Source organism: Vicugna pacos, chromosome 17, assembly GCF_048564905.1.
Source record: "Vicugna pacos chromosome 17, VicPac4, whole genome shotgun sequence".
In the NCBI taxonomy this organism is placed as follows: Eukaryota; Metazoa; Chordata; class Mammalia; order Artiodactyla; family Camelidae; genus Vicugna; species Vicugna pacos.
In genome coordinates, this window is record NC_133003.1 from 17,564,216 (window position 1) to 17,581,612 (window position 17,397).

Here is a 17,397-nt window from a genome sequence, read left to right on the forward strand (position 1 = left end):
CTTTGGAGTCAGGAACAGCAGGGTGGGAAGCCAAGGGAAGAGCATGTATGGGGCAGGAGAGTTGTCCTGGCACCAGCAAGGGTGGGGAAGCTCTGGTGCCCCGTGAAGTGTGGGGTGAGAGGCTGATTGGCGTGAGCTCACAGCAGGTGGGCAGGAGGCCTACGGGAGAGGGGAATTACAGGCAGCTTTTCAAGGACTGGGATGCAAAGGGAAGGAGAAAAGGGATAGCAGCTGGTTGAGAAGTGGAGCTGAGAGAGGGTGGTTTTTGTTTTTTCTGAAGACAGAAGGAATAATATGCCCCCAAAACTGGATTTGCCTCTTGTACAATCAAGCCAAAGCACAAGAGAAGGAGGGATTTGTTCCTTGCAGCAAATAAGGAGAACACTGGGGATCTTTCCCAAAGTGGTGTCTCCCACGCAGTAAAACTGGGGAAGTTTTAAGGTAAGAGTACATGCATGGTTATGAAGGGCTTGGGTCGTGGACAGAGTCCAAGCTTTAGTTGATTGAAGTCACGATGATCAGAAAAGGCCCACATCCTCATTCCTTAGGTCCAGTTGATCTGGTGGTTGAGTGCTTCAGGCTGATCTTTACCCTTAAACAGAAGCAAAAGTTTTCACTTCTCTTGCCTGATAACCGTCGTATGTTTCTGCATTTTTTTGTTCCCTTAAGATCATTCATTACTGAGACCTGTTCTAGGGCAAGCAGTGTGGTCTGACTCAGATCACACAAGGGCTTGGGCCAAAAATGGCTTCTTATGTCAAGAAAGCCTGGCCTGATCATCTTTCTCTGGGGACCCACTACTGTGTCTGGTTACAATGAGACCACGTTGGTGTGATGGTGAAATGTTGCAGGGGAGTTAGTGGGTTGCTGAGTCCTGAGATACAGAATGGGGTCTCGGACAGAAGGTCCCTCTCCAGGACCAGGAGGGAGTGGGGAACTGAGGCAGAGCTCAGAGGATGCTGTGTTTGCAGGGAGGCTGTGGGATTCTTCCCAGTGGCTTCTGCCTTCTCCATGCAGTAGGAATCTGGTTGTCAGTCAGAGGCAGGGAAGGAAGAGGTGCTGGAGATTTGAGGGATTGTAGAACCAGAAAAGGCAGAAGGCCCTTGGACAAGATCAGGACTGAGGTAGGGGTGGGGCGGACCTGCTGCCTTTCCTCCAGCCTCTCTCTGTGTGCAGGCCACTCCAAAGGAGGATATGCCAGTGTCTTGGCTGCTTTCTGCCCAATCCAGCCTCAGGGGAATAGAGTCTCAGAGCAGAGCGTGAGGCTAGAACCAGCAATGATTCCTCTTTGGCTGTCTGCAGTCAGATGGAAGTAGCCTGCCATCCACCAGTCAGTTAGTCAGTCAGTCAGTCAATAAACATCCATCTTATGTACGAAACACCTACTAAGCTCCCGGCACAGAATGGTGGATAAGGATGTTAAAATTTTGTCTTTCCTACTAGACTAACTGCTATTTAATGTGACTGGAGCTCAGCCAACGATGACATGGAAGAGGGAGAAAGTCATTCTGTCAGAGAGGAGAGGGCAGAGCATCTTAGGAAAGGGCCTTGTCAAGTGAGTGGTTGCTTTTATTTTCTCGGAAGAAGGTGGGAAGGGCATTTCTACCAAGGGAATGGCATCTACTGAGGCCCCAAGATGTGAAATGTTTGGCTTGGTGGCTGTATTTGCAATAGAGGAGGATCCCACCAAGAGTTACCAACTTCTGCTTTTCTGGTCGGACCTCTCTGTTGCTGGAACACACCTGCCTTTCCTCTTGCTGTTCCTTCTGCCCAGTGCCCTCTGCCCTGGCTCTCTGAGCGGCTGATTCCTTATCTCTTAGGTCTTATCTCAGAACTCTCTGGGAGTCTACCTAGAGCATCTTTGTACTCTGCCTGGAAGGCTCTTCCTTCTCAACTGTGGCTCCTGACCCTTTGTCTGTTCTTCCCACCCCCGCCCCCGCCTCCGCCTTACTGAGATATAACTGACAAATAAAATCATCAGATATTTAAAGTGTACAGCTTGAGGGTTTGATACACATATGCATTGTGAAAGGGTTCCCCTAGGGAGTGAGTTAACACATCCATCACCTCACGTATTTACCTTTTTTGTGTGTAGAACAGTTAGGTTCTACTCTCAGCAAGTTTCAATTGTGCTATACGGTGGTATTAACTAGAGTCAGCGTGTTTTACATCAGATCCTCAGACTTCATTCATCTTATAGCTGGAAGTGTCTACCCTTTTACACTTACCAAATCCTCTCCATTTCCTCCATCCCCAGCCCCTGGCAACCACTTTTCTACTCTCTGGTCCTAGAGTTCATCTTTTTTTCCCCCCAGATTCCACAGATAAGTGGTACAATGTGGTATTTGCTGTTCTCTATCTGGCTTACTTGACTTAGCATAATGTTCGTTATGATGTTCATCATTTTGTTACAAATGAGATGATTTCCTTCTTTTAAGGCTGAATAATATTCAGTTGTATGTGTACACCATGTTTTCTTTATCCATTCCTCCATTGATGGACACTGTTCGTTTGTAACCTGGTGAGATCTCTGACCACACCCAGCACCTCCCATCCTGTGCCGTCCACCATCTTCCTTCACCAGACTTACCTCATCTGACCAAGTTTCCCTTTTACTCATTTCTCTGTCTCCCCTACCATAATGTAAGCTCCATGAGGGCAGGTGTTCTGGTCTTTTGGATTCATCCTGTATCCCCAGGGCCAAATGCCCAGCAGAGAGTATGTGCTCGATAAATCCTTGTTGCTTCAAGGAGCCAAAGATGGTAAAGTCACCTTGAATGGATGTACTTCAAGGTCAGAGATCTCCCTCCCACCTCTCTCCACATTTCCTCCTGCCCCTGTTTACAGTCCTCATCACTCTTTGAAGTTCTTTGTTTATTTTTTCTCCGTCTCCATGGAGTAGTGGAGTAGGTCTTGATCTTGTTCATAGTGGTTTCTTCCAACATCTGGGAAATACTCAGCCCAGAGTAAGAACTTACTAAGTGTGCAGTGAATGAATGGATGAAAGAATGAGCCAATGGCTGCACGTGTCTGCCTAGCACATGTGGAAGTGGCAGAGGTCACCCTGGGCATTGGTGTTGGTGTGTGGGTGGGTGTGGCTGGCCCTTCTTGTGGTGAGAAGTTATGAGAAGTGTCAAGAAGTTTCGAGTTATTTATGAGAAAATTCATGTAAATATTTAACACGGAGAAAAAGGTAATACATGATGGTCAGGAGGTTTATTTTCCATTTTATCTATGTCTCTTACATAGGTGGAGGTTTCATAAAGAAAATCCATAATACTTTTTTAAAATTTTCTTCATTTTTCTAATTGAAGTATAATCATTTTTCAGTGTTGCATCAATTTCTGGTGTACAGCATAAGAGTTCAGTCATACATGTACATACATATATTTGTTTTCATATTCTTTTTAACCATAAGTTACTACAAGATACTGAATATGGTTCCCTGTGCTATACAGTAGAAACTTGTTGTTTATCATATATATATATTAGTTAGTATCTGCAAATCTCGAGCTCCCAACTTGTCCCTTCCCACCCCCTTCTCCCTCTGGTAACCATAAGTTTGCTTTCTATGTTTGTGACTCTGTTTCTGTTTTGTAAATAAGTTTGTATTTTTTTAGATTCCACATATGGGTGATATCATATGGTATTTTTCTTTCTCTTTCTGGCTTACTTCACTTAGAATGATAATCTCCAGGTCCACCCATGTTGCTGCAAATGGCATTATTTTATTCTTTTTTATGGCTGAGTGGTATTCCATTGTGTAAATATACCACAACTTCTTTATCCAGTCATCTGTTGATGGACATTTAGGTTGTTTCCATGTCTTGGCTATTGTAAATAGTGCTGCTATGAACACTGGGGTGCATGTGTCTTTTTGAATTAAAGTTCCCTCTGGAAAATCTGTCATTCTTGGTTGCAGCAAAAAGCAATACAGAAGGTCTCCAGGGAAACTTGGATATGTATTATATAGATCATGGAACTTTTAGAGTTTTTGCCTAATTTGTAACTGGCCTAAATCTCTTACCAAAACCTTCCCTGAGGACTTTAAATTGCCCAGTTCTCCACAAGGCCAGAGCCTGGACGAGGAAGGCTGTATCTACAGTTCTGGTGTTTGGGAAATCATGGCTGTTCACTGTCTCATCCTTGGGATTCAGAGATGCTGAGCCAAATTCTGCGAGCTGTGGGAGGCCCTTTCTCCTAACTTCCCACCACCACCCACACCTCCAGGAATGGGACTGGTGGAGAAGGCTGAGATCCTGGATTTTTTGGCCCTGCTGTGCTGGAGTCAGAGGCAGCCTCTGAGATACCTTCGTCCCCCTGGGCAGTTACGGCTGTGTGGTCGGGGGGCTCCCAGTGGAGATGTGCTGTTTCCCGAGTCCAACCGTGACAGTCCTCTCCCGGGCTGCCAGTCCAGAAGCTTTCCTGTGTGGTTCTATTAAAAAGCACAAATATACCTTTGTAGCTATAGGCGAGAGGTTTCTGTGGAGAAAAACATTATTGAGGAGGCATAAGTGTGCGCCTTATGAGAAAAGTTGGGAGGTGACCCACTCCACACAGGAGAAGTAGAATCTAGTCCGGATGGATGGATGGTTAACTCTAGAAGGTGCCTGGCCTGGGAGCCAGGCTGTGGTTCTGGGGTCAGGAGAGGCGGGGAGGTCAGGCGTGGCTTTCTGCTGGGGACTGGACTGCAGGCTGTGAGGACACAGTGTGTCACAGATGTGGTGGTCAGAGTCAGAGATGTGGGGGTGAGAGACAGGGCACCTCTGAACATCCCTCCTGATGCTGTGACACTCTGTCAGCCACTGTTGACTTGTACCCTCTCTCTACTTACCCCTCCCCACCCTCAACTTAGCGCCTACCCCAGCCTCACCTGGCTCGGGGGTTGGGAGGAGACAGAGAAAGGGGTACGTCCCTCTTGTGGCTCTGCATCCCTGAGAAATGGGGAGGAACTGTCTGGGCCCCAGATCAGCAGAAACCATTAAACCCTAGGAGACCACTCTGGACAAGGGCCACAGGCAGATTTCCTGGGGGTGGAAGGGGTAGGGCCATAAAAAGGACACTTTGGTCCTGTTTGGCTCATGTTCACTGAACTGAATTTCCAAACTCCAACCCTGAAGTTTGTGAGGGAGACTTTGCTGGTGAGCCCTCCTGTAGGTCAGAAGTCGGAGGCTGGACTTTGTCATCAAATTGAGGGTGTCACCCCCGCCCAGGAGAGATATCTGGTGTGTTTGATTCCTGAGCAGTTGCATCCCTGAGTTATTCAACCGTGGGAAGATTGGTACCTCAAACCTACAGTGGAGGAGAAAGGAACTCCTATTTATTGAGGGGCTGCTGCGTGACTTACTTAAAATAGCAGATAACGTGCAAAATACTTTCACATTTTCTTCTTTAAGCCCACCCCATCCCTTCTCATAGGGGTCATTATATCTGTTAGGAAATAGAGGCTCAGAGATGTTGAATGACTGACTGAGAGCAGGAATTCCAACCAAGAAGGTAGACTAACCCAGGTTCTTTGCTACCCAAGGCTCACCCACTCACAGGGATGGGGAAGCAGGAGGGGGAAGGTGAGGGGATGCATGAGAGAACCAACTCAGGGGGATGACAGCTGGCCCAGTGCCTCCCTTCATTTGAGGGAGTAATAAAAGCAGGGAGGACTGCTCAGCCATGTAGGAAAATAAGCCCCAATTTTCCATAACTTGTAGGTTTTCAAATGAAGCCAGAAATCTGGATTTTGAATGAAGTTCTCCACTTTTTAAATTTCATTATTTAAACACTATGCTGGTCAAAGAAGACACATTTGTAGGTCAGTCCTTACCTGTGTGTTGCAGTTTTCCAGGTATCCTGGTGGGGAGTGAGTTCAGGTGTGTGTCACAAGTATCTACCAGGGTAGCATAAGGGTGCAGGAATCTGCTTTCTACCTACACTATTCCTTCCTCCTTAGGAGGTGGTCCTGGGCTGATGTGGCAGCTCCCCAGTACCGCTGCCAGAGACCCGAGTTTGGTTCATCTTTCTGCCCCACTCTTTGGCATCTGTGGCTTTCATCCTTAGGCTCACAGGATGGCTGCATTACTTCTAGGCATCACTTCCTTGTTTTGGCCAGGAGGAAGGGCAAAATAAGAAGGGCGTGAGCTACCTGGGTCTCTCCCTTGAGGAAAATGATAGCTTTCCTGGAAGTTCCACCTGGTACACTTGACTTTATACCCCATTGGCTAGAATTGGTCTTGTGACCATCTTTAACTGCAGGGGAGTCTGGAAAAGGGAGTGGTTTTTAATGGAAACCATCGCCTGTCAGGACAAAATTCGGATTTCGTTAGTAACAGAACAAAGGAAAATGAATATCATATAGTAGTACTTACTCACTGTGTTAATTTTCTGAGTGACAGCAAAGGAAGTGCTATAGCTCTGCTGGCAACAATTTTACACTGTTTCTTCCTCCTCTGGGTTCCCAGCATTTGGGGTGTATGACCTGTGTTGAATGCTGTTGTTGTTCACATCTTCCTCCCAATAGAGGCACCTCTGGAGACAGCCCCATCCTTGGTCAAACTCATCCATGTGGCAAATTCTATCCCCTCAGGTTGCCTGCTATTATCTTGTAATATAATCTGACATCAGCTTTTGCTCTTCTTCTGTTTTTTCCCCCATTTTTTTTAATTTTTAATGTTTGATTTATAATATTGTATTAGTTTCTAGTGTACAGCATAATGATTCAGTTATACATATATATTTTTCATTACAGGTTACTACAAGCCATTGAATAGAGTTCCCTGTGCTATGCCCATTTGTTGACAGACATTTTTTCCTAAGGCTACTTCCCTATTATTATATATTTAGTTACAATTTCTCTACATTCTTTAGGAAATACAGTATCAACTACCATTGAAGTTAGTTATCCAAACTACAGATTACAGGGTGTATCAGTCAGGACAGGCTTGGTTATGCTTCAGTAACAAACAACCCCAAAATCCAATGGCTCAAAACATTAAGATTAACTTCTTACTCATTCACATGTCCACTGTGGGTCATTATGAATATGGGAAGGGTCTGCTCATAGCAGGCATTCAGGAATCAAAGTCTGTTAGAAGCACTACCATCTTAAGTGTTGGAAGTCACATACTATCAATTCTTCAGGGGAAATAGAGGGCTCTGGAGAACTTTCATTGGCAATTAAATGTCACTTTCACTTGCAACTTATTGGCTAGAATCAGTCACATGTTCTCAAGCAACCACAGGGCCCAGGAATGCAGTCCCACCATGGTCATGGAGGGATGAGGACAAGAAATGTTTGGGAAGCAAACAAAATACTCAGTGTGTGTAAGCCAGGCAAGATCAGGGGTCTGTCTGGTTGAAGTTGGCTTGTGTAGCTCTTGGTGCAGACCTCTACCAGTGAAGCATATCTGGGATGGTAGCTGCTCTTGAAGGAAGCCATGTCCCTGCAGAAGGTGCTTGCTTCTGAGTTGGCTTGAGTAAAGAGGAACCTAGAACTGGGCTTTAGCTCCACAATGTAGAATTTCCCCTAAGTGAAATAAAGTCTGTTCTAAACTCTTGTCTTTACTTCACCCTACCTCTGAGATCCTTTTCCCTCAAGTAATCTCTAGATCATCTCACTCAGGAGCTGCCTTCAAATCCTTTCCACCAAAGTTCTCTGGCTGAATGTGGGGGCTGTGGTTGGGGGAGGGTGAAGCATGGGCTGGAGAGAGTCAGAGAGCAGAGGGGAGGCTTGGGCGGTTAAGTGAAGGTGATGTAGCATTTCCAGGGAAGCCTGGGTAGATGGAGTTTCAGGTCCATCATGTGACAGTCACGGACACATTTCTTCCTTTCTACCTAAAGTTATATTAATAAGGGTGCTATTTTGTTTTACTAGTTCTAGGTTAATTTCCCCAAAGTGGTGAGATGGGGAAAAAAATCTCCCCTCTCTGGTCTGGCCTTGGCTTTAGTATCACTTTGCTTTAAAAAATGTGCAAACCCCAAGTACTTGGCGAGTATCAGTTTCCTTCTCTCTTTGAGTGGGAGGAGCTATGGAAGATGTTAACTCACACACATCAAAGATGCACGCTTTCCTTTGGCTGCAGAAGAGAGAACAACAGAATCTAGCACAGAGCTTTAGGCTGATCAATTAAATTACCCTCTTTGCAGAGAGGTTTGAAAGAAAAAAAAAAATCACCAGGCTAAGGAAAGCCTCCCTAGCTTCCAAAACTCTAGCACTTCCTCCACCATAATTATGCCGGGCACATTGTCAGGGGAGGACACACCAGCCTCTGCAGGACTCCGGGTGGGCGCGGGTGTTAAAGCTCCAGGTGGCCCGCAGGCGGAGGCTCTCACAGCCGGCATTGGCGAGCGTTCTAGTTTAGGTCTTTCGTCTTTCTATTTGGAGGTTTGCTGTTACATTGTTGTCATCGTTTCTGCCCGGGTGGTGCTCTTTTTGAGGCAGTTTACCCAGTGAAGTGTTGAACCTGAATTTGAACTCAGGCTCCGGCACTTCCAGCCAAGGGATGCCCCAGGTCTGGTTCTTCTGAAGCAGAGCTTTTGCAGGAGAGTGTTTCACTGGGAAGTGCTCCCAGGAAAAGCCAGCAGAGACCAGGGAAGTGAGACCTGGCAGGAAAGGAGCCATGCAGGGGTGCAGTGGGCAGCATCAAACAACACTCCACAGAGGGAAGGCTTCCATGTGGCTTAGTTTCACTGGGAGCCCTGGGGTCAGCATAGGTCATATGTCAGAGGGTCCCCTTAGGGGCAGAACATTTATACCCCTGTACCCAACACTCCCAAGGTAAGACTTTTCCCAGAAGACATAAATTCCCAGGCACCCCAGGTGCTTCTGTGGACAGCTGAGGTAGATTCTGGCAATCTGAGGGCAATGGTGCCACCAAGAGACACAGGGGCTCGCTGTCAGAGTAGAGGCACACAGGAACTGGTGTTCACACAGCTGATGATGGCTGCTGACCGTGTCTGCTATAAATGACCTCAAGTAATCAGCTTAGGTCTGGGAGACCCATATGGAAAATGTGATTGGTAATGTACTTTCTTCACAGTATTAGCATGAAATTAAAGGAGGCAACACGTAATGTAAAGCACCTTGACTGTTGCTCAGACACAGTGAACACTCTCTAACTGGTACTACGATTATGCCAGACAATGGCACAAACTTAAATTCGGGATCTGTAGCCTACAAGGTTGACCCTGGAATGAGGGTGGCGGATGTGAGCTCCCTTCTGATCATAGCATCCCTCCCCTGAGCCAGCACGTGGCTTCTGTATCCTTGCCTGGCAGCCTTTATCAAGCTACCTGAGCTGGATGGGAGATGAACCATTTGCTGGCTCTGAAGGAGAAAGGTTCCCATCCCGAAGGAGATGGGTGCAGGGAGGGGAACAAAGGCTCAGCGCTTCTGCATCGCTTGGGCTCTACTCGAGATGGGCACCAGATCTCCAACCCACACCGGCCTCCTTCCTCGGCAATTAATTGGTCCAGGCATCTGCCTACCACCCAAGAGCAACCAGCTCACACCCCAGCCATTCTCCTTTTTCTTTCCGTCTTGGACCCCACACACTGAGATTCTGCACTTTCTCAACTTTTTTGCCAAAGATATTTTTGCAGTGTACCAAAGCTCACATGGGCAGGGACCGAGCCTTAGTACACGCTGTAAGGAATACAAAGATGAGTAGGATGCGGTCCCTGCCCACCCGGGAGCCTAGGCTGCTGACCAGAGAACTCACCCCTGTCCATGAAGACCAGTCAGCCGCGAAGCTCTTGGAATTCCCTGGTCCTGTCACATTCCTTATTCTTCACAAGGACCGTCCCTTTCACAGGGACCCCCGCTACTGTGTGACGTTGTGGGAAGTTATGAAGTTTGCTGTGGATTAGGGGCCAGTGTAAGGTGCTGGCCTGGAGATCCATCGGTTTCACCTCTTTCCAAATGAGAAGCGTATTTGAACTTGCCCATTTGTATTTTGTGATTGGATTGAGGGTGTATTCGCAAAGGTTAAACTCACTGCTGTTGACCTGAGGTTGCACAGTTGTGAGGAGGTGACACCAGGCAGGCATGACTATTTTAGAGCCAATTGAGAAGCAGATATTCTTGGAGATGGTAGACTCTGAGAAGAATGGGGAATGAAACCCTCTCTGGCTGTCACTCATCACTTGGCCATGATTTTGAATGTCTCTTACTGGCAAGGGGCGGGCGCTTAAGTATTCACACCTTTGTGCTTTTAGAGCTGGGTCAAGGGAGGATGCTTTAGAAGTGTTCTATGTGAGCCTTGCAGGTAGCCCAGTGGAGGGTGGTGGGTTGGTGCCTGGCCCGCCTCTGCCCACTGGCCAGAGCAGATCAATCAGCTTTTACTTCTCAAAAATTGAACCAAGACACACTGACTGTCTTTGGTGGTGGTGCATGACCAGGCTGGTGCAGTCCCATTACAGGGGCCTGGGTAGGGTGAGTGAGAGCTAGCTGGCTCTTTGGGGATCTCCCTGGCCCTGTGGGTCAGCCTCTCCAATTTCTGTTGTTTCCCTGAGTGGCCCCCTACCTTTTGTTTCTCCCCCTTCCCATGGGGTTCAAGGGCTGCTGATCTGGGTGACTCCTGACTCTGGCCTTTGCAAACTTAGGGGCAGCCGACCTTCCAGGCTTCTCCACCTCGTCCACCAAAGGCATTTCTACGAGCCCTTGAAGCCCGTGTGTGGGGTGTGTCCTTCCTGGCCTTCCCGCCGTGACTTCCAGAATCGGGCTGATGAACAAATTCTGTGACTCTCTTAAGACACATCATTGTTCCTGTAAATCAGCTGCCACCTGATCGAGGGCTAGCACGGTCACGGCCCAGGTCATCCTGAGCATCTTGTATTATTCCCCAGGAATTTGATCCACATTGTATGCACATCGTCCCTAACCCAAATATCAAATGAACGAAAAGCCAAACAAAAACTCTCATAAGCAGACATGATTATGCCCATTTTTAAAGCTGGGACCAAGGCTGAAGTAAATTGCCTGAAGTTAGTGGCAGGGCAGTGATTCCAACAAAGGATTGCCTAGGGAGTGCTTATAAAACAGCTGGGGTGTTCTGCAGCCTGGGGTGAGACTCAGAGATCTACATTTTTAACAAGGGTCTGATGTGGGTATTTGTATTAGTTATTTATTTCTGTAAAACAAATTACATCAGTACTGAGCAGCTTAAAACAATAAAATGTTATCTCCCACAGTGTCTGAGGGTCAGGAGTCTGGGGTGGCCTGGCTGTCTGGTTCTGGCTCAAATCTCTCCTAAAATTGCAGTCAACGTGGGATTCACTCACTGGTTCACTCTTGTGTTCCTCATAGGCTGTTGGTGATGGAATTGTCCAGGGTCTCAACTGGTGGTGACATGAGTGATAGAAATGCATAGAATTCAGGTGGTTGGTTATAGCTCGGTGGTAGAGCGCATACCTAGCATGCATGAGGTCCCTCTGTTTAAAAAAATTAAAAAAAAATTTTTTTAATGTGTAGAACTCAACACACACTGAGTAAAATTGGAGAAATCTGAACCGGGTCCATGGTGGATTCCATCAGGGCTAATATCTTGGTTGTGATGTTGTCCTGTAGTTTTGCAAGATGTTATCCCTGAGGGAACTTGAGTAAAAAGCTCACCAGGTCTCTCTGTTTAATTTCTTACAACAGCATGTGGATATACAATGATCTCAAAGAGTTTAAATTAAAAAAAAAAAGACTGAGGAGAGAATATCCATAGCAGTTTTATCCACAATCACCTTCAACATAAAACTGCCTCAAAGCCCATCAAACCAGAGAATGGATAAACAGACTGAGGTGCAATGACGCAGTGGGACAGGATAGAACAATGAACTTGAATGAAGGACACATATGCACAGCGTGAATGAGTGGCCTGGCGTGTGGAGTGAAAGAAGCCAGGCACAAAAATTACACACGGTGTGAGGTCCATCCATATAAATACAAAATCTGTCAAAACCAGTCTACGCTATGAGAAGTCAGGAGAGTGGTTACCACTGTAGGGGGAGTACTAACTGAAGGGGCTTCTGGGTCCTGGCAATATCCCCTCAGTCATCTGGGTGCTGGTACATGGGTATGTCCTGCTGGGGGAAATTCATCATACATTCATGATACATCTGCTTTTCTGCAAGAGTGTTCCAATAAAGGTTTAAAAAAATACTTAACATTGTGGACTTGGAGGGCACTATGCTAGGTGAAACAAGTCAGAGAAAGACAAATACTATACGATGTCACTTATATGTAGAAGAAATCGAAGAAATACAATAAACTAGTAAATATAACAAAAAGGAAACAGACTCACAGATCTAGAGAACTACTGGTTACCAGTAGGGAGAGGGAAGGGGGAGGGGCAAGAGAGGGGGAGGGGATTAAGAGGTACAGACTATTAGGTATAAAATAAATAAGCTACAAGGACATCTTGTCCAACACAAAGAGTATAGCCAATATTTTATAATGACTATAAATGGAATATAACCTTTACAAATCATGAATCAGACTATGTTGTACACCTGTAACTTAAATAATATTGTACTTCAACTATAGCTCTAAAAAAGAAAAAATATTTAACATATATTAATACCTAGTATTAATTGAGCACTACACACCAGGCTTTCTCTTAAACACTTTATGTGCATTTTGTCATTTCAGTTTCTGAGGAAATTTCTCTTATTATCCCCATTGTACAGATGGGAAAACAGGTTAAGGGAAGCAAGTTTTCTCTTGCCACCCAGTTGCCGTGTGATGGACCTAGAAATCACGGTGCTTGTAATCACCTTGGGTTCGTAGACAAGGCCAAGCTGTCAACAATATTACTGAAGACCGTCCTGTTCACTCAGCAACAAATGATTGCCCTGGTAACCCTAAACATGACCCTTTGCCCAAGGGAGGGGGACCCCTGCAAAGAACACTTGTGAAATTCAAGCACGTTATCATTTACTGAGAGCCAGGGTAGGCCCTGGGTAGGGGACAAACTGTTAATCGATAAATGCTGTTATTAAGTAGGGAGGCCTGAGTTCACACCACCAGGATTGTAGTTGAACATGGAAGTGTGAAAATGACCATGATGATGAACTAGCTAATAGGGTTGTTCTGTTAATGACATTCTTTCATGTTTTCGTAGGAACACATGTGGTGATTGCTAATCAGCCGGCAGGTAAATCAATGTAACTTTAGCCGTTTCCGGCTTCTACCCTGGAAGCCCATTCAAGTGGTGAAAACATTTTAGTCAATTTGGGGCTTTTTCTCCTCTCTGTTGTCCCAGGGGAGGGTCCCCGGGGTGACAGTATGTGGTGTCCAGGACCTGGTGCTGGTCAAAGCGGGGGAGTTTCAGGTGGTCATCTGTCCACACTGGCATCCCTGGATGACAACCTCCAGATGTGACAATGCCCCTTGACATTCCGCCACTCTGAGGTCCTTGTCCCTCTACGGTCGACAGCCCTCTCGTGATCTACCGCTGTGTTCCCATCTTGGCCACAAGGCTTTGCCACTGGTTCCTCTCGTCATTTCCCTCGGTTCCTTCTCAGAGGGGATGGGGTAATTGGCCATGTGGACTATACCCGATGCTCTCGGGGCCCCATCCAGAACCCTTTCTCGGGACTAGTGCATTCACCCCCAGGTGCTTGAGCCCTGGGAGCTAAGACTTGGCAGCTGCCCTCCTCGAGAACTGCCCTCGGCTGATGGGAAACACCTCACCCAAGGAGGGTTCGGTGAAGTCTTCCTCCTCCGGGCAGCCCATAGCCACAACTGATTGATGAGTGTCCAAAGCCTGCCCCCCTTGCTTAAAGGTGGTGTGGTGTTCTTTTTCCTGACCAAACATGCTGTGTCTTTTCCAGCACCAATTCTGCAATTCTCTGACACTAGCTGGGTGTCCAGCAATTCGATTCAATTCTGACCCTAACTCCCCAGAGCCAGACTCCACATCCTCAAGGGTTCACGACTGCCCTGACTTCAGATGCCAACTTCAAATGCAGTGTCCAGGCCACCTACACCTCCTCCTGGCCTACTCCAAGTGTAGGGATCCCATGACCCCTCACAGGTTGACAGTTTACTAGAATGATGCACTGGAGAGTACTTTACTTACTACTACTGATTTATTATTATTATTATTATTATTATTATTATTATTATTATTATTATTATTATTATTATTAGCTACAACTCAGGAATAGCCAAATGGAAAAGATACGCAGGGCAAGGAATGCAGTGAGGAAGAGGGTGAAGAGGGGTGGCACTTCCATGCCCTCTCTGGGCCACCATCATCCCAGGACATCGATGTGTTCACCAACCTGAAGGCTCTCCACCCCATCCTTTAGGGGTTTTGTGGACATTTCATTACCTGGGCAGGCCTGATTAAATCATTGGCCATTGGCAATTGATCTTAATCTCCAGCTCTTCTGTTCCCCCTGGAGGTCAGGGGGTGGGGCTGAAAGTTCCTATGCTCTCATCACAGCATGGTCTTTCTGGCCCCCAGCCCCCATCCCAAGGTTATCTCAGGGTCCCTAGTCACCAGTCATTCATGAGCATATCAAAGACACTCATTACTCCCTTGCCTCTCAAATCCCTACAGCTCTCAAATGATTTCTTTTGCTTAGGATGCCTTGAGTTGCAAATAAGGAAACCTAACACAAGCCAGTTTAAATAATTTCTGGATCACTCCACTAGAAGCCCAGAGGAGGGGTGGGCTTTACGGTTAACTTAGTCTTAAGTCTCAACTCTGATTCCTGAGTTCTTTCTGCTTCACCTCTTCCAGGTGTTGGCATCATCTTCTGTTTAAGCAGATATAAAGCCCAGAATGCCACAGACTTCCCATTTATAGGTCGAATTCAAGTAAAGAGAGCAATACAGAACTAATTCAGGAAGCCCTGCCAGCAGAGGAGGGTATAGCTCAGTGGTAGAGTGCATGCTTAGCATGCATGAGGTCCTGGGTTCAATCACCAAAAACTCTGTTGGGGAAAAAAAACCATATATATATATATATATCTCGCCTCAGTCTTTTTTTTTTTTAATTTAAACTCTTTGAGATCATTGCATATCCACATGCTGTTGTAAGAAATTAAACTGGGAGACCTGGTGAGCTTTTTACCCAAGTTCCCTCAGGTATAACATCTTGCAATTACCTCCCCACAAAAAAAAAAAAAAAAAAAAGAAAGAAAAAGAAACTAGAACATTAAAAAAAAAAAAAAAAGCCCTTTCAGCTGAGTAAGGAAAACTTCCTCCCAAGTCTGCTGACAAACCTTGCTTTGAATCTCAGTCGCCTGAATTTGGCCATGCATCCATTTCTGAACCCATAGGGAATACACAAATGACACAGGGTTCTCCTAGAAATCAGGGAGGCGGAGCTTCATGCCGGGTGCACAGCAGACAGCCAATACTGTGTTGACCAGTTGGCCGGGGTTGGGGCAGGGCACAGGTGGCTTTCCTAGGAACTCCTTCTCAGGTTTGAGATCAGCAATTTTATGTTGCCCACCCAAATATAGTCAGATGCTCTGTGAATGGGCACATGAGTTTACGCTCTAACCTGATGGCTGCAGGGCTCTCATTTTTTGACATCTTCACCAGCACCTGGTATTACCTACCTTTCCAGTCTCATTATTGCTTTAATTTGCCCTCTTGAATTCTGGAAAGAGTGCTCATTTTATCATGTGTAGTCAGCCAGTTCATTTCTTCTCCAGTAAAGTACCTATTCATAGACTTTACAAATTTTCCAGGTATATTTCTTGCCCATCCCCTACATATTCTGGATCAGGGTCAAAAAACTTTTTCTGTAAAGGGCTAGATATTAACTATGTTGGACTTTAAGGTGCCCGGTCTGTCACAGCTGTCAATTCTGCTGATGTAGCACAGGAACATAGCCAATTCATAAATGAATAGGCATAGTTGTGTTGCAGTAAAATCTTACTGACAAAAACAGGCAACCGGCTGGACTTGGCCCTGTGGGCTATAATTTGCCAACCCTTATTTGAAATATTAATCCCTTCATTTTATTTTATTTATTTTTATTGAAGTACAGTTTATTTATTGACACACACTATTAGATTCATTTTAGGTGTACAGCATAGTGATTTGACATTTATATACATTAAGAATTGATCACTGCAATAAATCTGGTAAGCATCTGCCACCATACAAAGTTATTACGATATTATTGACTATACTCTGTGCTGTATATTACATCCCTGCTTCTTATTTACTTTATAACTGGATGTTTGTACCTCTTAATCTGCTTCACCTATTTCCCTCAAATCCTCACCCCCATCTTCTCTGGCAACCACCAGTTTGTTCTCTGTGTCTGTGAGGCTGCTTCTGTTTTGTTTGTTTGCTTGTTTTCTAGATTCTGCATGTAAGTGAAAACATGTAGTATTTGTCTTTTTCTGTCTGACATGTTCACTTAGCTTAGTACCTTCTAGGTCTGTCCGTGTTTTGCAAATGACAATATTTTGTTCTTTTTTATGACCAAGTAGTATTCCATTGTATACATATACTGCATCTTCTTTATCCAGTCATCTGTTGATGGACACTTAAGTTGCTTCCATATCTTGGCTACTGTAAGTAATGCTGCAGTGAGTATATGGGGTGTATATCTTTTCGAATTAGTGTTTTCATTTTCTTTGGATAAATACCCAGAAGTGCAATTGCTGGATCATATGGTAATTCTATTTTTAATTTTTTTTGGAACCTCCATACTATTTTGCATACTGGCTGCACCAATTTACATTCCCACCAATAGTGTACAAGGATTCTCTTTTCTCCACACCCTCTCCAATACTTGTTATTGTCTTTTTTGAGAATAGCCATTCTAACAGGTGTGAGGAAATATCTCATTGTGGTTTTGATTTGCATTTCCCTGATTAATCCCTTCATTCTAGACAATGCAAAATCTTCTCCAAGTCTTCAGCCAGCTGTTAGCTTTGTCTAAAGTGTTTTTCTTTCCTTTTTTTCTTTTTGAACAAAATCCTTAATTTTGATGCAGTCAACTGTATCCAGTTTTCATCTGAAGGTTGTGCTTTTTGGATTATGTGGAGACCCTTGCTCCTCATCCCAACAACACAAAAATGTTCTGCTTCTTTCTTTCCTATTAACTTCTCATGTCTGCAAACTTTTACACTGAGGCCTTGGACCTGTCAGGTGTTTCCATTTGGGTGGGATATCGGATGTAGTTTTATTTCTGCCCGTATTGAGCTACTCTTCTCACACTGGCAGCCAAACCATCCATCGTTTCTCCACTGATCTATAGCAGAAGTAGCCTTTCCTTGGAAAGAAGGAAGAAGTTGAAAGACTTTCCTCTCCAACTGAATGCTGGTCCTCAGCCCTTACCCTGCCCACCTTGTTCAGCTCTCCTGGCCTCCTTCTGTTCTCCCCACCCCTGGGCCTCTGGCCTCAGTAGCATTCAACAAGCTTTGCATGCACTGTTCCTTCTT